A 21,833-nucleotide genomic window follows, 5' to 3' on the forward strand; every position below is an offset into this window, starting at 1 on the left:
TACTCTTCCTATTCCAGAACATTCCAATAATTAGGGGAATTGCAATATTTAAAGAATGGCACAGATTACTATCCAGATTTATTTGGCGGGGGAAAAGACCCAGAATTAAATTCAAATTGCTTACAGATCTAAGAGATAGGGGGGGGTTTGCGGTTCCAAATCTGAGGTTATATTATGAGGCCGCATGCCTTTGTTGGGTAAAAGATTGGATCGTTATTAAAAATAAAGAGTTGTTAGACCTAGAGGGGTTCAACTTAAGATTTGGATGGCATGCCTATTTATGGCGAGACAAGGGAAGGGTCCATAAAGGTTTTTCCAACCATATCTTCAGAGGGCCGCTACTGGAAGTCTGGGAAAGGAATAAAAAATTGCTGGAGCAGAAAACACCCTGGTGGCTATCACCAATTGATATTTTAACAATTAAAAAATCAAATCTTGAGGGGGAACGGTGGACATATGAGGACCTACTAACCAAAACAGAATCCGGGTGGAGGATTAGACCATATGAAGAAATAAAAAATAAGTTGACTGGTTGGATTCAATATCATCAAATAAATTCAATATGGACGGAAGACAAAAAGATTGGAATAAGTGAGAAAAAATCCAGATTCCAGATTGAAATAATAGAAAGTAAAACAAAATTACTATCAAAAATGTACAACCAGTTGCTTGAGTGGGACACCAAGGACGAGGAAGTAAAGGAGGTGATGGTGAAGTGGGCGGTAGATCTAGGGTATAACATAGAATTTGATAAATGGGAAGCTTTATGGCGCAAAGATATGAACTATTCAGCATGCACGACACTCAAAGAAAACATGTACAAGATGATGTACAGATGGTACATAACGCCGATAAAATTGCATAAAATTTATAGAACAGGTGATAAATTGTGTTGGAAATGCAAGAACAAGGAGGGCGAATTCTTCCATATGTGGTGGACGTGCGAGATTCTCAAGAAATTTTGGGAATCTATTTATAATGAATTAAAAAAAATTCTCAAATATACGTTTGTCAAAAAGCCTGAAGCTTTCCTGCTGGGGATAATTGGCAAGGATATCAAAGAAGAAGATAGGACCTTTTTCCAATACGCAACAGCTGCCGCTAGAACCCTCATAGCACAGTGCTGGAAAACACCAAAAATCCCAACATTAAAGGAGTGGCAATTTAAATTATTGGATTATTTAGAATTGGCAAAATTGACACAAAAAATAAGAAATCAAAAACGTACAAAATTTAGTAATGAATGGGATAAATTTAAAACATATATGGAAATAGAGACAAGGGGTACATCAAAATGTTAATCAGAAATATATATGTATCAAAAAAAAAAAAAAAATCACAGTAGGCATGAGATAACGCTTACTACGTTACAAATGTCATTTTGGAATAGATACAGCAGATAGACAACTAAGATAACATTATCCGAAATCGAGATAAAGGGAAGTCGATCAATGTTGTTGTAAAATTAATGTTAAGTTGTGTTGTTTAGGTAGTATGCATTGTATGTCTTTTTTCTTTTTTATGTTTGTTTTATTTATTTTTGTCTTTTGTCTTTTGTATGTTTGTGAAATATACTTATGCAAAACTTAATAAAAATTAAAAAAAAAAAAAAAGACAATGAACCTTCCACAATGATCCTTAACTACGTTTGATCATAAAGGAAATGTGTAATCTGCCCTAAATATAATTGCAGTTCTCAGTTTGTCAACCCGTTTGACACTCTGGTTCCGAAACCTCTTTCTTTTTAGCGATGCTTTTCAAGAAAGAAATTGCAACAAGGAACGGGAGTGGGAATCTGAATACCTTCTTGTTGAACAGGAATTCAGATGAAAATATTTCTCCCCTACGGTGTGGTGAACTTTGAAGTCACCAGATGGGGGATCCCAGTATACATGAAAGTGACTCAGCAGGAGCTATGTTTTCAGCAAGTTAGATTTGGGGAGCTTTGATTGTAAATGGATGTGAAGATCAGCAGAAGCAAGCCCAGGGAGGCTAAGAGAGAGAGATGCATGCAGTCAGTGGAGAGAGAGGAGACTCTAGCAATGGCTTCTTAAATTGGCTAAACAATAGATATGTTAGCACAGTTCCATTGAGCAAGGCTCAGAAAGCAATTTTCAGGGGTCTGTAAAACCCTGCCTAAAAAAAAAGAAAGAAAAGAAGCGATAACCAAATCTGAGCCATGGAAGAATTCACAGCTTCACCCTATTCATCTCAACCACCTGACACTGCTCTGAAAAATCATCCCCACCTGTCTGCACCCTGCAAAAAAACCCCCCATGCATTCCCTTTCCCTTAGCCAGTGGCATGAGCAACAGCAGAGAGAGAAAGAGGCAGTTCCCCCTCTTCTTCTTTCCCATCTGACACACTGAAGCACAACATGCTGGGCTGTGGGGAACCCTGAGATTGTAGTTTTAAAGGCTGCTGCAGCAACCCCTAGAAGAACTACATCTCCCAGGGCCTTCCTCCCCGCAGTAACCATAGGAGACAACTCCCAAGGTCCGAGGTTGTAAACCACGTTGAGATTTTCTCTCCCTTATAAATAACAATAACGACACGAATAATAATTGCATAATAATACAGTGGTACCTCGGGTTACATACGTTTCAGGTTACATACGTTTCAGGTTACATACGTTTCAGGTTACAGACTCTGCTAACCCAGAAATAGTGCTTCAGGTTAAGAACTTTGCTTCAGGATGAGAACAGAAATTGTGCTCCGGCGGCACGGCAGCAGCAGGAGGCCCCATTAGCTAAAGTGGTGCTTCAGGTTAAGAACAGTTTCAGGTTAACAACGGACCTCTGGAACGAATTAAATACTTAACCCGAGGTACCACTGTAATAATTAATTGCACAAGTTACCTAATGATGTCATTATGTTATTCCACCCTATTCACTTCAATGCAAACAACAACAACAGCAACTCAATGCAAATGGGAATAAATGTATGCATTGTTTGCATACTGCAAGCAAGAAAAAACAATGGCAAATACCAACTGTATTTGCTGGATCAATTTCCATTGTGCACATGGGATGAATAACTGAATGTTGGCAATGAACTCATATATGGTTTTGATCAGAAAAGCAGTGCATTTAATGCAGGGTGTCTTCTTTGTTTTCTGCTTTGAAAATCCTGCCGGCTTCATTGCCTCACCACCATCTCACAGAGCATCTCTCTCTTGCCAACCAGCAAATTGCAGCCCAGAGGCCCTCTCTAAAAATAAAAGTCTTTACATTTCTACCGTGACACATCACAGAGCAATGCCAGAACTGGGTCAAGTTACACAGCACTGTAATGTGCCAGAGGTCTTGTGACATGACGTAAGGGGGCTGCGGAGGAATGGAAGGGCTTTCAATGTAAAGAAAGACAGCTTGAAAAAGTTTGCCTGGAAGCAAACGATTGTTGCTGCGCATGAGGGGTGGCAGATGGGGGCAGGAACTGGGGAGTGAGTCAGTCTTGTGATACTCTGCCTCTTCTCTCTCTTGCGAGTTCCAGACAAAGAAGCCTTCTGATTTTTAATAAAAAGCATCCTGCCCACTTAGTATCTGTGCTTGAGGCCACAAAGCCATTACGGTTCCAGGTTTTCAACTTGCAGAGTGGTATTTCAGCACTAGGGGGGTGTGGGTGTGGGTGTGGGTGTGGGTGTGGGTGTGGGTGTGGGTGCGCGCACGCACACATGTATGTTGCCCAGTCAGAGTGGGAACCCATTGCCAGCATGTCTGCCAGTCTTACACATTCTGGAAAATGTAGGGTTGGAAGAAACCTCATTTTTTTGCCATCTCCACTGCAAAATTAAGATGTCAGGAGCGTTTCCAGAGAACAAGGAGCAATCAGGTTTTGCGCTGGCGTGGTTTAATCTCCAAGCTACAATTTTCTGAAGCACCAACGTCCTCCCAGAGTGTAAAAAAAAAAAAAAGCATGAACCACAGCTGCAAGACGATCCGAATATGGCCACAAAAGTCTCCGTTAGGTGGGGTGGAGGCAAAATGAGTGGCCATGTTTAAATCAATTGATCACATGGTTAAACTGAAACGATACCAGGAGGCACAGACCCGGTTCATACATTTAGCCAGTTTGCTGTTGTGAGTTGTCAAGGCTCCCATTCCCCTCACAAAACTACAACACCCAGAGTGTTTTAACCAGGGCTATTTTTCTAGAAAAAGAATGCCTCCTGTTTTTATGGCAATGGCCCCCACCTGAGAGGGGGCTGGAACTGAGTTCTGAAAAAAAAAACCTGGTTTTAACAATTCCTCTTCACAGGGAGCTCTGGGAATTGTAGGTTTCGGAGAGGAATAGGGGGTCTCCTAACATTCAGCACCCTTAACTACGACAACTCCCAGAATTCTTTGGGGATGCTGTGCCTGTTTAAAGTGGAATCATAGTGCCTTAAATGTATGGTCTGAAAGTGGCCATAGTGAAGTGGCTCTGTTGAGCTATAAAAAAGCATTCTTTTTACACCATCACCTCCTTCTAAGGCCTATTTACATCAGAATCACGTACGGAAGTGGTTCCTGGCCCAAACTGGGCCCGGTAAGAAACTGCCATCTTGTATGGTTTAGCTTTTTTTAAAAAAAGTTCAGTTTTAAGAACCGCATCAAAAGTAATAATTAAGCTCATATGTCTTCACAGCTGCAGAAACCACAAACAGCCCAGTGTGTGTCTTGTTGCCTGTCATTTTATTTTTATTTATTTTTTTGTCCTGCAATCTTTCGTCTGATTTGCTGCAGTGGGTTGGGAGGAGAGAAAGTGGATGGCTGTGTCGCTTGTCCCATACTCTGTATGGCTGTGTGTGTGTGTGTGTTCCCAAGGCTACATGCCTCTGTCCTTCAAACTATCTCCACCAGTAAATCATTGATCTCACCCGTCACTCCGGGCCATTGTGAGGGACACAACAGTTGCCCATTTAACCCCAACCATGGCTGATTCCCTCTGCGGGGAAGAAGGCTTAACAAAAGTGGGGGGCAGGAGGAGTGGGGCTGTTGGGTTGAATTTCATGTTTGCCTTGTGCCGATTTTCTTCCCCTCTTTCTGTTATTCAAATCAGCATTGCCTCTCATGCAGGGGGGGCTTCTGAGGGCTGCATGTTTGTCAACATTGCTGAGCTGTAACTTGATCCCAGCTGGCTTCTCAAAACCTTGAAAGGGTAAGGAGCACACATACATCCCCACGGGCACCTATCCATTAACCTTTTCACCTAGCCAGCTTCTAGGAGTGCTTTGGTTGGTAGCGAGAAAGCTTGTCCCTCTCCAGGGAGAGGAAGCCAGTTGCTGCCAGAATGAGGATGAGCAAAGAGGTGAACAGGCAGCCATGGGTGGCTGTAGCAACTGGCAGAAATGGGAGCCATTACAGTCACCCGGAGGCTTCTTCCCGATCTGATCCATGCCCATCAAGAAAGTTCACCAGATTCCTGCCCAAGCAGGATACAAGTTTGAATCCAAGCTGCTGCATCAAGTCTTGATGAGAAATAAATCAGATGGATTGTTCAGGATAACTGTCCATTTGGGCAGAAACTGAATCTCTTGGGTCTCCCCCAAATAGTCAAGGTACTCTGGAAAGTTTCCATGAGGTGGGCAGGTTTCGATCATCTCAGAACCTTTCTGTGCCATACGGGATCAGCGCCAGCTGAGTTTAAGTCACCAACAAAAATTATCACAAACACTACGGATTCTACAGAACTTTCTGACTGCTCAGAAATCAGCCTCTTCCTTTTCCACCTGGTGGGAGAGACAACAAAAGGTTAAATGTCTCAAAAAACTCCTTGGTTCCTAAGTCAGGTTACGAGGAAAATGTCCATGCCACTTCTGATAGTATTTAGTTATTAATTAATTTATTTATTCCCACACACATCTCAAGGTAATGTACAGAATGCAATAAAAACAGCGGGGGGGGTAGTTTAAAACATTATAGAAATGAGCAGAAGATTATTTTTAAAAACCCAGTACCAACTAGGCCCTCATGACAGAGACCTATTCATCTAGCTGGGGAGGTCTGTTAGAACAAAAATGTCTTCAGTCGTTTCCAGAAAGTGCAGAGAGTGGGTGCCTGTTGTATCTCAACAGGGATGATATTCCACAGGTCAGGAACAGCCACACTAAAAGCCCTGGTTACTGTGAGTTACTGTGGAGTGGGCTTCTGAGATTTTTGGAACTTGCAGGATAAGTCTGTTACATATATATGGAAAAAGACAGGGCTGATATGCAGTTTATCATAAATGGACCGTGGTGTTTCGTTCTACAGGCAGTCCTCTGACTTTTTACAAAAATTGAAAAGCCCAGGGGAGTAACTCCCAAAAAATATGACCTCATTGTGGTTTTCTCCTGCACCGTGACAGGTCCCATTTACCCAGCGCAATGGGTTGATTCAATCAGCTCAAACCCAACTCAGCTTCAGGGATCACAGCTCCTGTTATATGAGCTCAAGGATAAAGGAGCTTTCAAGTAGGTGTTGTTGGCTAATGAAGAAATCCACCCCTATTCCACCCCATGCCTCTACACTGCACACACATACCATTTTTTGTGATATTTCCTTTGTAAAGAATCAAGCGGTTTTCTAACAGCCAGTCCTAAGCCTGTATACTGAAGAGTAAGCCCCACCTAGTTCACTGGGACTTACTCCCCTGTGGGTGTTTCGGGCTTAACTGAATTATTCGTATCAATTTATCTTTAAGGTTTTCTTGCAAACATATCCCAGCTCAAACTTCAAACCAAATTGCACATTACATGTGAGGTTTGTAACTGAATCTGCCAAAAGTCGTTGTTTTTTTTTTCTAAAAGAAGACTCTGGCTCTGATTGGAACTGTGGCAAGTGAGCTAAGCTTAACCCCTTCCCCTCATATTTTTCCTGATCTAAGGCTGTAGCTTTGTACATTCTTACCTGGGACTCGCTGTAAAGTTATGCCAGCCAGCACCCCAAAAAACCCTGCTGCTATTAGCCCCATGAGAGGAAATCCTCCTTTAAGAAATGTCTATGACCTCCATCAAGAGGCCACAGGGCAGCTAGCAGCATAGCAATGTAATAAACATAGCAATAATTTGCATACATAACATAATATTGATAAAATACCAAAAGGCACATAAATACAATCCAATGTAAGCATCAGCGTCAAATTATTCATGTTGTTGTTGTTGTTGTTTAGTCATGTCCGACTCTTTGTGACCCCATGGACCAGAGCACGCCAGGCACTCCTGTCTTCCACTGCCTCCCGCAGTTTGGTCAAACGCATGCTGGTAGCTTCGAGAACCCTGTCCTCTGTTGTCCTCTTCTCCTTGTGCCCTCCATCTTTCCCAACATCAGGATCTTTTCCAGGGAGTCTTCTCTTCTCGTGCGGTGGCGAAAGTATTGGAGCCTTAGCTTCACAATCTGTTCTTTCAGTGAGCACTCAGGGCTGATTTCCTTAGTCTCATCCAAAATTCTAGGCTGCATCAACAGAAATACAGTGTCCAGGTTGAAGGAAGTAATAGTCCCGCTCTATTCTGCTTCGGTCTGACCACATCTGGAATACTATGTCCAATTCTGGGTGCCACAATTTAAGATGGAAATTGACAAGCTGGAACGTCTGCAGAGGAGGGCGACCAAGATGATCAAGGGTCTAGAAACCAAGCCCTATGAGAAACAGTTGAAGGACCTGGGTATGTTTAGCCTGGATAAGAGAAGACTGAGAGGAGATACCATAGCCATCTTCAAATATCTCAAGGACTGTTACATGGAAGATGGTGCAAGCTTCTTTTCTCCTGCTCCAGAGAGTAGGACCCGAACTGATGGAGTCAAATTACAACAAATGCGATTCCACCTAAAAATTAGGAGGAGCTTTCTGGCTGTGACAGCTGTTTGCCAGTGGAATGGACTAGCTTGGGAAGTTGTAGACTCTCCTTCCTTGGAGGTTTTTAAACAGAGGTTGCATGGCCATGTGTCAGGAATTCCTTAGCTGTGATTCTGTGCTGGGCTCGGGGGTAACCCAAGTAACACGGTCCAGGTCTGACCCCGAATCCAAGGGTTCTGTGAGGAGTCAGTCCGACAGGGCCAAGGCAGGACATGAGGCGGGAAACCAGGTAAGGTCAGGCACGGGATCACAGGCAGGTTCTGGCAAACAGCAACATTGCTCCCACAACCTGGGGCAGGGTCCAGCAGCCTTTTATATCTGTTGGGGTAACAGCCGGTCCTGATCCCGCGGTGACTCACCTCCCTGTCTCGCCCGAAGGCGAGCACTCCTCCTTCGAGTACTCAGGTCTCTCCTTCTCTCAGACCTTAGCCTCTGCAGCTCGGGAGACGTCGGTGGGTTACTAGACCCAGAGGCCGTCTCAGCCTCTCCTGACCCAACTGGTAGTGGAGCAGCTGTAAATGATGGCCCAGCTGAAGGCAACAAGGTAATCCCCACATCTGGAGCCAGGGCAGGCTCAGGTCCCTGACTCGGCCCAGCTGGTGCTTGTTACAGGGGATCCTGTGCAGACTGGGGCCCTTCAGAATCAGGCCCCAGACTAGGTTCAGATGCCACCTGAGGCAAAGGATCCGGTGTGGACTGAGACTTGGAAGGAACTTGGGTGGGGCTCATTGAGCAGCAGGAGTATTAAGCACCAATTTCCACAGTGCTGTTTCTCCAGTCAACTTTGGAGTCTCCTCCAGCTTCACTTGGCCCACTGCCTTAAGAATGCTCACTGCTACTTTCAAAATTCTCATTTCATAATAGTTTCATCACTTTCAGTGGACTTAATCTGGAGTAATTAGCTGGTAGAATTACAAGCTAGCAATAAAGGTAAGCAGTACCGAAATGGTATGCCAAGAAACCCATATTTCCTTAATTCTTCTGTTTAACTTCATAGTCTCGTAAACCTGCAACGGTTATAGATATTTCAAAAGGAGCCTAAATCAAAAGAAGCCTACGTGCACATAGAGAGAGATTCCTGAAATTTTCAATAAAACTCTGACTGAGACAAATCTAACATTTGTAATCCACGCCAGATCTAAATGAGGCTTACATTTCCCTGCCAAAAGTTGACATTTGACTCCGAGGTCATTATTCATAGCTTTACAGCAAAATCTGACTACACAAAACAAACAGTGGATATCTGCATTCATTTTTTCCAGCCATGTATTTTCGGTTACAAACTGGAAAAAGACAGACAAATCGGAAGCTGACATATTATGTGAATATTCCTTTTTATTCTTTCATGTTTGGCTAAATCAGAAGAATGGAGTTCACACCTGACCAAGGGAGATATACTTGATTGGATCTGTTAGCTGATATATTATGGATTCCTTTGCTTTGACTCAGCCTAGAGAGTCAAAGTCTGTACTTTGCTGTGTAAAAAAGGAATGGATATGTCAGTTCATATTAGAAGAGTCCACAAGTGTCAAGCAACTTCTTAAGAACCAAGCAGAATATGGGCTGTATTTGGTCTGTCAGTGCCTTTCCTTCAATTGATTCAGCTGTTGCAGTTCACCTATGGCCATGCTAGGGCTACCAGCGGGCATAATTGTAGCAAGAGTTGTCATTCCAGGGGCCTAGATGTCTCTTGCAAGAATTGAAGTGGGAGACTTGAGCTGGAACCAGAGTCTGGAGCCAAGTCTGGATTGCAGCAAGCAAAAGATTCTGCTGCAGCAGAAATATGATGTGATGATCTGCTCACAAAGAACCAGCTTTCACAGCTGATTGGAAGAGCCTGAATGTCTGGGTTCATTTTTAAATTTTATTTTTAAGAATAATTTATTATTGGATGATGAGAACTTCCAGATAGGTGCTTATTGTTAAATCAGTGTTTTGTGTTATATGCTCACTGCCGGATTTACGTATAAGCTAAACAAGCTATAGCTTAGGGCTCCACTTTGACACAAAAAACAGCAACAATTTGTTGTTGACAAAGGACAGCTGGACATATAAAGGGCCCCATTACTTTCAGTAGCTTAGGGCCTCATCAAACCTAAATCCAGCCCTGTAATATGCTCCAAGATTTTTACTATTTCCACAGGCCCCCTTTTTAAGGAAAATCCAATAAGTTGTTTTTTTAAAAAAAGCCTTCTTGCCAGTGATCCATTTGTGAAAAATTAAGCCCCTATCTTGAAACACTCCAGGACCAGGGAGCCTGTTCACCTGTGAAGCTCACCAAGTGACCTTTCCCCAGTCACTGGTTCTCAGTCAAACCTACCTCACAGGGTTGTTGTGAGAATAAAAAGCGTGAAGCCAAGTACAGTGGTACCTCTGGTTTCGAATGGGATCTGTTCCAGAGACCCGTTCGCAACATGAAAAGAACGCAACCCGCAGTGGCACGTCTGCACATGCGCGGGTTGCAATTCGCTGCTTCTGCACATGCGCGTGACATCATTTTGCGTGTCTGCGCATGCGTGAGCGGCAAAACCCAGAAGTAACCCTTTCCGGTCCTTCTGGGTCGCCGCGGGACGTAACCTGAAAGAACGTAACATGAAGCGGACGTAACATGAGGTATGACTGTATAGAGTCTTGAGGTCCTCTGAGAAAGTGCAGGATAAGGATGAAGCAAAAAATAATAATGTCATGGCCGAATACAAAATGGCTGCACTACTTTCAACTGAAAGATACTGAGAATGCCATTAATTAGGGATGACTGTGATGCCCCATGAATAGACATGACATGGCAAATATTTGCATTGTTTCTTTGATGTGCTTCATACACAAGGGCAAGGAACAGAATGTGAGCTAGGAGTTTCACTCAAGTATTTAAAAAGAGAACGTATATATCACTTAATGACAGCCTAATGCTCTTTCCAAGGCTAGTGCTTATCATATGATGTGCCTTTTCTTCTCCTGTCAGGGAAATTCATCATATATTAAGAAATCTTTTCTCTACAAATGCTGTTGTATCAAATAGTTATTTGGGAGGGTGGAAAGATCTGCCAGGTCTACTTAATGTCTTTATCCCTCCCTCCGCCCCCCCACCCAAAAAATCTTGCCTTACCATTCTTTCTAAGTTCAAAACAGGTTTTGACAGCTGAATAATACCTTCCCATGAAGCTGACTTGAGGAATCCATGTTTTGCATTGTTGAAAAGCTTGGGTTAACCTTGGTCTCACTCAAAGAACTTCTTGTCAGTTCAGTTCTGGGGAGCAAAACAACCTCTCCTAGTGTTTGTGAATTGCTTTACCATTCAAAGGCTGGGCCACTTTTCACAGATCTGAGCATCAATTTTAAAAAGAGTGTGGGGGAGGGAAGGAGGGAGAGAATATCTGATTTCTCATTCCAGCCTGTATTCAGTTTCTTTCTTATTCTTTGTGAAGTTTCTTGGAGAGTTTCTGGGGCTCAGTCAGAGGGGCTGGCATTTTGCCAGAGTTTCACTCCAGGAGCCTTAAAGCTGGAATCTTTAATATTCGAGTCAAAAGCTCTCAGAGCTAAGGAACAGAAAAGAGATTATTGGCAAGGGGAGGAGAGGAAGAGAGAGAAAGATTGTTTGCTCTCCCTGCCATCTCCATTTTTGGTTATTACTACATGCTCCTCATAAAGTTGCCCTTTGCATATTATGAAAAACTCTGAGAAATAAACGCTTCATCCGGCAACTTTGTCCTTGCTTCCTGCTGTTGTATCTGTGAGCAGAATGAGATGTTTCATACGGATTAAATGCCTTTCAAAAATTAAAATGAAATTTGGTGATTCTCACTGTACATTATGTAACCTGTACATTATGAAATCTGGTTTTCTAACAAATAGTGGGCCTTCTGCCTGATTTCTTCATTTGACATTGGAATAAAACCTTTCCTTTATTAAAGCATCACATTTTTGTTTGTAATATGGCACTTCACTTGTCGTGCAACATATTTCACAAGCATTATTCCCCCCAAACACCAAAAATAAAAAATGTTTGCAAAAAAAAATAGTGCCAAGGAATCAGAGAGTGAGGAAAGTCATAGGCTTAAATCCAGCCTTTCCCAACCTGGTGCTCTGCACAAGTTGTTGGACTACAGCTCCCATCAGTCCTTGTTAACCATTGGGCATCCAGGAAGGGGGTGATGGAAGTTGTAGTCCGCCATCTCCTGGAAGGCAACAGACTGAGGGAGGCTACTGTAGTCAATGGACACCCACTCTGGCCATTCCCCCTCAGTCCAAACTGAGGTCTAAACTGCATGTCATATATGGGCAGACAATGACTACATTTCCCAATATAGTTTTCTTCCTCTCAAATCAGCCACAGATTTGGATTGTGGCCAAAGGTGGATGAGGACCTGCCCATATGTGACCTGTTCCATCTGGCTGCAAAGCAGAGGTAGAAAAAATGGAAGCAGGACTACTTCACTGTTTCTGCTGAGAAGGCAGTCGCCTTTGGCCATCTCTCAAGTGTCACCTAATGGCAGCCATTCCCATCAGGCTACCTGGATTGTTTCCACCAGAGATCGTTGCTGTGAGGTAAATGTAATTTTAAGAACTAGTGCCTGAGTTTGTTTGTTGTTCAATTTAATGTGGAGAACAGCCATTTTTAATGTGAATGGTACTTCCTAGAAGTCTGGCTATTTAGTTGTGCTGATTAAAGGTAAAGGTAAAGTTAGATGGTTGCAAATTTTGCCTCCTGTTAACTGGCATGATCTTAAATATGCAGTACTTTTTTTCTTGAAATATGTTTAGGGGTACGCTCATTTTCCTACTCATATTTAAATCCTGCCCCTCAATGAGGCCAAACTAAGATATACAAAATGTTTAGGGGTATGCTTCCCCCTGCATCTCCCCAGAAAAAAGCACTGTAAATATGGCATGCCTTTTCAGACACTAGATGACATCCCCACCAACACCAAAGTGGGTCATAGCATCTGGGTTCAACTTCCTGAGGATGTAGCCTCTGCTGCTCTTGGAATAGGGTGCGGCAAAAGAATGAAGTCTTTGTAAGGATGCTTACCAGTGTTTGCTGACTCAAACTTAGGTCTCATTGAGTTTGACTGGATTTACCCCCCAGTAAATGTGAATAGAACTGTAGCCTTAATTTACCACCTGAGCAGGAATTGTCTGAGGTAAGATTCGAAAGCACATCAATGTGCAAGTAGATAAATAGGTACCACTCCTGTGGGAAGGTAAATGGCATTTCCATGCGCTGCTCTGGTTTTCCAAAAGCGGCTTAGTCATGCTGGCCACATGACCCGGAAGCTGTACGCTGGCTCCCTCGGCCAATAAAGCGAGACGAGCGCCGCAACCCCACAGTCGGTCACGACTGGACCTAATGGTCAGGGGTCCCTTTACCTTTACCTAAGATTTTCATGCAGACATAGAAAATTGAATGAATATGATTCAGCGAAAATCAAGCATTTACAAGTTCTGTTGAGTTACAGCCTGAAAGCAAAGCAAACCTTCGAAGTCTCTCACATTGCAATCAATGGGGTTTAAACACTGGGAACTTGGCCTGGATCGTGTCCATGGAACCTGGTTTTCATTGCCTCCCATGAAAGGCGTGTAATGCCTTTCTAATCCCAATACAGAAGGTATGTCGTGCAGGCATTTCCAGTGAAGAATACTGGCGTCTGTCGAGGATATTACTCGCAGGCTCTGCGGGTGATGCAATGATCAGATGGAACCTTTCATCAGATCCCTAATATGCCGTCCTGTCTGCTTTGCCAGAACTCATTCCTGAATACTGTATGCAGCTCTAATCCAAGTCTAAACATCTGAGGGAGATATGCCATTGCCTACATCAAAGGCAGCAGACTTCAGTTTACATTGGAAGAATGACTCCATTTAGCAGCGTCAGGCCAATAAAAATGCGCATGTAGTGTGCCGCAGCCTTGGGGCCTGTCTGTTGGGGGAGGTGGGGGGACCCCTTTTATTGCTCATTATCATTTAACAATAGCAAAAAAAGGAAGTTATTCCAACTTCAGAGGGAAAAGAAAAGCTTGTATAAAAAGCCTTTTGGCCATTTGCAGATCCTGCAGCCGTTTCACGGGGCTCTCTTGGGATAAGTTAAAGAAGGGAATTAGCCTACAGAACCAGAATGAGAAAAACATATTAGCAGGGTCTTTACTCTCTTTTTTTAATGCAGTGCCTGGTGTGTGAAATTGAACCTCTCCTTCAACTTCAAAATCAAAGCTCGTTCTATATGAGAAGTGGAAGTCCCAAGCCAAACCACTTGAGGTTTCCATTTGGCTTTTCCGTAAGCAACCATCTCTCTCCATCTCCTTCCCAGTGGGCTATTGGAAATCTCTGGGTGGTTGTCAACCAAGTTTTACTCAAGAGTAGACCAATTAAAATGAACATGACCGATGGTGGAATTCAACGACATGTTAAGTGGGGTGTGTTGAGCAAAATAAGGTCCTTTCGCACAACAGGTCTTTCCCCCCCTATTCTCCCCACCCCCATGTGCCCCCCAAACCTATTCCAGTGCTTCCCCCAACCCTCCGGGGCAGATATAGGAGGAGCACAGGGGGGGAGTTCCATTGTACAAGCAGATTTTGTTCAGCTTGGGCAACAACTTAGTTGGATCCAGCCCTACGTCAGACCCATTAATTTTGATATGACTCCTTCGAGTAAAGCTGAGTTGCATGCCACCCACTCTTTAGAAGGAAAGGCAGTGAAGGAAGGTTGCATGGGGGGGAATACTCTTCCTCCCTCGCTGGCCTATGTTTTGGCAAAGCAATTCAGCAATGCCAGAAGAGAATGGAACCTTTCTAATACAATCTTCTAGACTATAGGCTACTTGGATGGCGCTGTGGGTTAAACCACAGAGCCTAGGACTTGCCAATCAGAAGGTCAGTGGTTCGAATCCCCACGACAGGGTGAGCTCCCATTGTTCGGTCCCTGCTCCTGCCAACCTAGCAGTTCAAAAGCATGTCAAAGTGCAAGTAGATAAATAGGTACTGCTCCAGCGGGAAGGCAAACAGTATTTCCGTGCGCTGCTCTGGTTCGCCAGAAGTGGCTTAGTCATGCTGGCCACATGACCCGGAAGCTGTACACTGGCTCCCTCGGCCAATAAAGTGAGATGAGTGCCGCAACCCCAGAGTCGGCCACGACTGGACCTAATGGTCAGGGGTCCCTTTATGTTTACATAGTGTTTAAATGCATGGGGTGAATGTGGCTTGAGTCCCTTTGCCACCATAAGCTCTCACAGAATCCACTTTCATTGTCCAGCTGTCAATTCCCACTCCACAGGCATATAAGTTAAGAGTGCATGAGGAGCTCATACAATTAGGAAAACAAGTCAAACAACTGCGAAGAACAGCCCAGAACAATACAGAAGAGGCAGGTCCCACAAAAAATACCTTAAACATCAAAAGACATGGTGAGGAAAGGCGACGTTAATGTTTGGTGGCACTATGAGGGACAGAATTTTTCATCAGGCTTTTCTCTCCCAGCTCTGCAATTCGGTGCGGTTTTGTGTCAAGTTGCTTTGACAAATCAGCAGATGCACTTTTGATTCAGGGACTGGTAGCATATTGATGCATGTTTTCCTCCCTCCTCCCTTCCCCAGGCCAAGCTTCTCAAGAGGGGGAATATCCATCTCCTTTTCAGCGGTCCAGCTTCACTTCTGATTTCAGAGTCAGGTCATCTGCCAGAAAGAAAAGGTAGAAATCGAAATGGATACCCTGAAATCCTCCTCTCCAGTTTTATTTAAACCTCATTTGTATGACTGTAATGTCTTCTGTACCATGAAAGATTGTTCAATTTAATCAGTGGCTGGGTGGGTTGGAGTGGGTACATGAAGAGAGAAACAACTAGGGTTGGGGCAAGAAACATGGCTCGTTCTGCACTTAAAGGCAAACTTATGCAATCAATTTCTGAATCAATTTGTGAACTGAAAGACATCCGTACTTTGAAATTTGCACACCTCTGAAATTTGCAGCGCAGTTCTCCAGTCAATTGCCGCATACAAAAATGGATGTTCTGGGTTAAAATGTGCATTAAAGATGATGGACTATATGGAACTTGCCAAACTGACCGGGAGACTCCGAGACCAGAGAGAAGAGACGGTGGAAGAAGATTGGAAGAAGTTTAAGGAATATTTGAAAAAAAAATACGTTAATATTTAAATCTTAGAACAGCTTTGGAAGTGGATTTAGGCTGTAGGGTTAGAAGTAGAAGATAGTGTATTTTAAAATAGTATTATTTGCAAGTGATAAAATGTGAAAATTTTTATGGTTAAAGTAACTGTAATTTTAAAAAATGCTTAGAAATTATGATATATGTAAACTGCTAAAGATGAGGTAAAATGAAAATCAGATAGAGGGGACTTGGGGAAGCCCACCTAACAATGTTTAGAAAAAATAAGGATAAGACAAGAATCTGTTTGTATTGTTTGTTTTCATGTTTGTGTTGTTTATTTTTGTTATAAAATGAATAAAAAAAAATGGGGGGAATGTGCATTAAAATGCATATATTTGGAGAAAAAATAGCATACATGATGCATTATATTAGAGAGAATTGGGGTTGAACTCAATGCTGGTCCTACTCAGAGTAGACTCATTTAAATTAATAGCCATGGCTAACTTCAGTCCATTAATTTTAATAGGTCTATTCTGAGTCAAACTTAATTGCATAAAAGCCTTAAGAACATAAAAAGAGACTACTGGATCAGGCCAACAGCCCATTGAGTGAATCATCCTGCTCTCACAGTTGCCAACCAGATACCCCTGCAAGCAGGACCAGAGCTCAAACATACCCTCCCCTCCTGAGATTTACAACAATTGGTATTTAAAAGTGAAGTACAGAATGAAAACTGGGGAAACGAGAAATGGAGAGGAGCCAAAACGGGCCGATCCACCCATCCCTCACAACAGCACAGCCTCAGACTTCTGCTTCCCTACTGGAGGCCGGCGTTTCTGTGAGCCGTTCCCAGAGAGCTGCATGGGTCCATCTTGCTTCACTGAGCTGGAACAGCCAGTCTTTCAGTGAGCACACACATTAAGGCCCTCTGGTTGCGCTCACTATGGCAACCCTCTCCCACCCAGCCCTTTCTTCTCATGACGCTTTGCGATTTAAGAAGCGCCACAGCCCATTATACTTCCTACCACCTTCTCTCTTTCAATTCTACCATTTGCTAAGGAGCAAGTGGGGTTGTTGTTGTTTTTCTTCCTGGAAGGTTTCCTTTTCTAAGGGGAGCAGAAAATTCTGCTTCACACACACACACACACACACACAGAGAGAGAGAGAGAGAGAGAGAGAGAGAGAGAGAGAGAGAGAGAGCGCACAATCCAAGTATCTTCTTATCTGATGGGGGAGAGAGAGAGAAAGAACCAAAGGTGGAAAACATTTTTCTGTCACCAACCATTATAATTTCAACAGCCCACATGTGGGTCAAAGCTCACAGGATCACAGTACTGATGTAAAAGACTTTGCTCTTCTATTACATAATTTGTTTGTTTGATTTGTCCGCCTTTCCTCCAAGGAGCCATACATGGCTTTCCCCGACTCTCCATTTTACTCCCACAACAACCCTGTGAAGTAGGTTAGACTAAGAGGCAAAGACTGGCTCACGATCACCCAGCGAGCTTTAAACCCTGGTCTCCCAGGTCCTAGTCTGACACTCTAACCACTATACCAAGCTGGATCTCAAATGCTGACACGGAAATTCCAGCTTTCCCTTCCCTTGTTTATTCTCCTACTAGGGACACTAGTTAACAATGTCTTAAAATTGGATAATTTGTGGACATGTCCTGAGGTACAGGTGGGGTACCTCAGGCAAGGAGGCCAAACACAACCCTCCAGATTGTGTCCACTCTGGAGGCTTCTCCCTAAGCCACACCCCCTTGCTCCAGGCCACACCCCTCATCAGCCCTGCTCCTGTCAGTTTGCATTTCTTAGTACAGAAAGTATTGATCTGATATGTAGAGATCTTTCCTATTCTAATTAATTCAAGAGGGTTCTGGAAGCTTCTCTGCGTGAAAGAAACAAGCAGAATGTTCACGATGTTTGAGTTATTCCTTCAGAGAATCTGAGTACAGCTGGCTTAAACTAGTTCTGTTATCTCTTTCTGTCAAGTTCATGCTGACTATAATAGTATGGCCAGAAGGAGCCTGGGTTTCACTTTCTTTCTGTCTTCTGTCCTTCTGGTGTGGTGTTCTGTATATAGTGTAGTAATAATAATAATAATAATAATAATAATAATAATAATAATAATAATTTATTTATTTATTTATACCCTGCCCATCTGGCTGGGGGTTTAGACTTATTATAAGTTATTGTAAGTTTAAGTTAAGTCTGCTGCAACTGGATTTCTTATGGACAGTGTCAATCCTGAATGTATTGGATTTGTGAAAATTAAGTTCATTTGCCTTCAGTAGCAGAGAAAAACTGCTGGATAAAATATTAATTGCCCCTGGTCTATTTTGGGGGAATCCTGCAACATGTTTAAGTTTTTACTCTGTTAACTATACATTGGAATCTGTTGTTGTTGTTTAGTCGTTTAGTCATGTCCGACTCTTCATGACCCCATGGACCAGAGCACGCCAGGCACTCCTGTCTTCCACTGCCTCCCGCAGTTTGGTCAAACTCATGCTGGTAGCTTCGAGAACACTGTCCAACCATCTCATCCTCTGTCGTCCCCTTCTCCTGGTGCCCTCCATCTTTCCCAACATCAGGGTCTTTTCCAGGGAGTCTTCTCTTCTCATGAGGTGGCCAAAGTATTGGAGCCCCAGCTTCACGAACTGTCCTTCCAGTGAGCACTCAGGGCTGTTTTCCTTAAGAATAGATAGGTTTGTTCTTCTTGCAGTCCATGGGACTCTCAAGAGTCTCCTCCAGCACCATAATTCAAAAGCATCAATTCTTCTGCGATCAGCCTTCTTTATGGTCCAGCTCTCACTTCCATACATCACTACTGGGAAAACCATAGCTTTAACTATACGGATCTTTGTTGGCAAGGTGATGTCTCTACTTTTTAAGATGCTGTCTAGGTTTGTCATTGCTTTTCTCCCAAGAAGCAGGCGTCTTTTAATTTCGTGGCTGCTGTCACCATCTGCAGTGATCACGGAGCCCAAAAATGTAAAATCTCTCACTGCCTCCATTTCTTCCCCTTCTATTTGCCAGGAGGTGATGGGACCAGTGGCCATGATCTTCGTTTTTTTGATGTTGAGCTTCAGATCATATTTTGCACTCTCCTCTTTCACCCTCAATAAAAGGTTCTTTAATTGGAATCTACTCTGGATCAATATTGAGTAGAATTCCATGACAGCTCCACCCCTTCCTCAAGGCCTGGTTGGAATGTGGTCCTTGCAGTCTGCAAATGCCTCTTGCTTGCCTGGTTGGAGGATGAAGAAATGTGGGAGGGGGGGAGTCAGGGCCAGCCCACCCATTAGCCACAGTTAGACTTGGATTGGCACACCCTCCCCCTGGCCCACCTGTCCACCAACTATGTGTCATTTAGGACTAGGAGTACCACCACCACTTTGTCACTGTAGCAGAGCAGGCAGCAGCACTGCCACAAGGCTCTCCAGTGGTGACTGGTCACTCACATTGCAAGGAATCCTGGGAGATGTAGCCTCAAAGAGTGCCTTCACTGCTGCCGCTTTGTCAACAAAGGCTGCTTAAAGTTTAATAGTAGGAAGAACAGCCACCACACCCACAATCCTTCACTCAGTCTGGAAGGACTGGGAACATAGGCATTGGACGAGGGAGCCACTATTAGGCCTGAGGCTCTGGAGAGATTCAGCATGACCTTTCTGGCACAGCAGGGGGGAGTGGCAGGTGGGTGGTCAGCACTAGGGAAGATAGTGACCAAGCAGGATTGAACTCCTTGCACATCAGATGATGGACAGTGTGTGTGTGTGTGTGTGTGTGTGTGTGTATTTCAGTCGTGCTTTCTGGAGGAATTGGCTTTGTGAGCAGCCACATCTTTACCCCATATCAGGTGTGGGGCAGGTGTCTGTGGTTTGGAGAACGGGGCTACCAAATCTGACCCATGGGCCAGCTTCCAACCCTAAAATTGCAGATTTCAAATTGGTACCATCTTCAGTGAGAGATTTTTTACCACAGGCCTCCCGGCTTGGGAACATAAGTAGACTGAGTAAATCTGTGAGCCTTACAGCACTTCTCTCTAAAATTGCTCAGCTGAAAGTGAGGAGTAAGATTACCCTGAAGTCAGCTGCAGATCTCAGATGTCAGGAAAGGAAAACCAGAAGAAAAATGAAAGGGGTGATTGGTTATTATAGCAGCGAAAATCCTTGATCTCTACCTGTCAAAATAGAGCTGCCCAAATCAAGATCCATCTCATTTCCACCCATATTTGGCACGTCGCTGGCAAGCATAACCCCCATATTTAAAATGTTATAAAAACTATGAAGTCATGTGGAAGAGTAGCGGGTTGATTTTGCTGAAATAGAGACGGATTGGCTCAGGGCTCATGGGGAACAACCCACATTAAAAGATGAGCCTAAGATGCAGACTTTCTGGATCTCAATCATGACAGGCAGGAAGAGCCATTATCTTGATGATGAGGAACTGCTTTTGTGGGGCAGGGAGGTTGATAGAAGAAGCCAAATTTACCTCATCTGAGCTGCTCAGTGACCCTGTGCTGCTCAATGATCAAGTGTAGACGGGCCTAGAGGGAGAGGGGGAAACTTTCTTGGCTGGTGCCATAGACCAGGCCTAACATATTTTAAAATGGATCTGGAAGCTTCCGTTCCAGTCACCAAGCACAACTGCAGGCATGATCTTTCAGGCCAAGAATTTCAGTGGTAACTGTGGTTGTAAGTTGTAGCCCACATCACTAAGCTTAAAAATTCATGTTGGATAAGGAAATGATGTTCATGAATTTGAAAAGCAATTGAGATATATTTATGCTTTTGATATTTTATGAGAGGGGTGGAGAGCCTGCTGGGTCAGGCCAGTGGCCCATCTAGTCCAGCATCCTGTTCGCACAGTTGCCAATCAGATGCCTGTGGGAAATCAGTATGCAAGGTTTGAGCAAGCGATCTGGAACAGGACCACAAAGAGGTAAAACGCTGTAAAGTCCCCATCCACACTCCCTGTGCAGCTATTTGCTTTGCATGATAGATAGCTGCGTTTTAGTACAGCTGGCACAATGTATGCCAAACAGAGAGCCTGCAAGGAAAGATGGCATTGGGGTAAAGGTCTCAACATCCTCCTTACGTGGAGCCTCTCTTTGTGCATAGAGAGTTGCAAGCTGCCCACACAATGGACAAGGTTTGCCAGGTCAGAAACATCCTAGACCCTGAGGTTTCAAGGCCCAAACCTGAGACCTAGAGGAGGCCCCTGGTGATGTCACAGGTGGAGGCAACAGGTGATGTCACAGGGGCAGGCCCTGGAGATGGAAGTTCAATGGAAGAGGGAAGTGGAGGAGGGCAGACCCTCCCCAGAGCCCGAAAAGGACATCGGTGAGGGTAGAGGAAACACCAAAGAGACCAGAGGCACAGTGGAGCTTTGTTTACGCTGCTCAGCCTCCCTGCCTTACAGCTGACACATGGGGTAGTGCAGCAACAACTGTTTCCCACGCAGCCTCCAGCTGACCCCAGAGCTTCAGTCTGGTTGCGGATATTTTCAGACACAGTATTTTTTGTATGGATTGACAAGAGAGCGACAGGGAGGGCCTTTAAAGGGTGTTTAGAGGGTGCTCCCAGCTTTACGCAATTTCACTTATGCTCGTGGGGGCCCAGAACATAACCCCTGCATAAGTGGGGGGACTCCTGTATTATATATCTTTTATTTTTCATTCCCAGCTATCTTGCAAGTGGGTGGGTGGGTGGGTGGGAGATAATGTTCCATTGAATTCATATTAAAACCCTGATAACTCAAAGGTGGCTCTTTTAAATTTTGTAGTCTGAGGGTCCTTTGGTGGTTGCTCTTTCACGAAGCAAATTAATCGAGGACAACTGTAGCTAATATGATCAGAGGCAACTGTGTGTGTCTTAGAGGTGAGAGCTCACAGCAGCCAGTGGATCAGAAATGGCCTG

General features: G+C 43.9%; 2 long non-coding RNA genes across 2 annotated transcripts in view; both read right to left on the minus strand.

Moving 5' to 3' along the window:
* The window catches only part of LOC309338159, a 599,378-nt gene that overhangs the window by 365,233 nt on the left and 212,312 nt on the right, over positions 1-21,833 (minus strand). The window lies entirely within an intron of this gene.
* The window catches only part of LOC309338114, an 83,451-nt gene continuing 76,629 nt past the window's right edge, over positions 15,012-21,833 (minus strand). The window contains exon 3 of the long non-coding RNA XR_014154722.1: positions 15,012-15,478. This is a non-coding gene — a long non-coding RNA (uncharacterized lncRNA). The remainder of the gene's footprint in view (positions 15,479-21,833) is intronic.

The sequence above is a fragment of the Podarcis erhardii genome (assembly GCF_964252035.2).
Source record: "Podarcis erhardii genome assembly, chromosome: 3".
NCBI classification, from domain to species: Eukaryota; Metazoa; Chordata; class Lepidosauria; order Squamata; family Lacertidae; genus Podarcis; species Podarcis erhardii.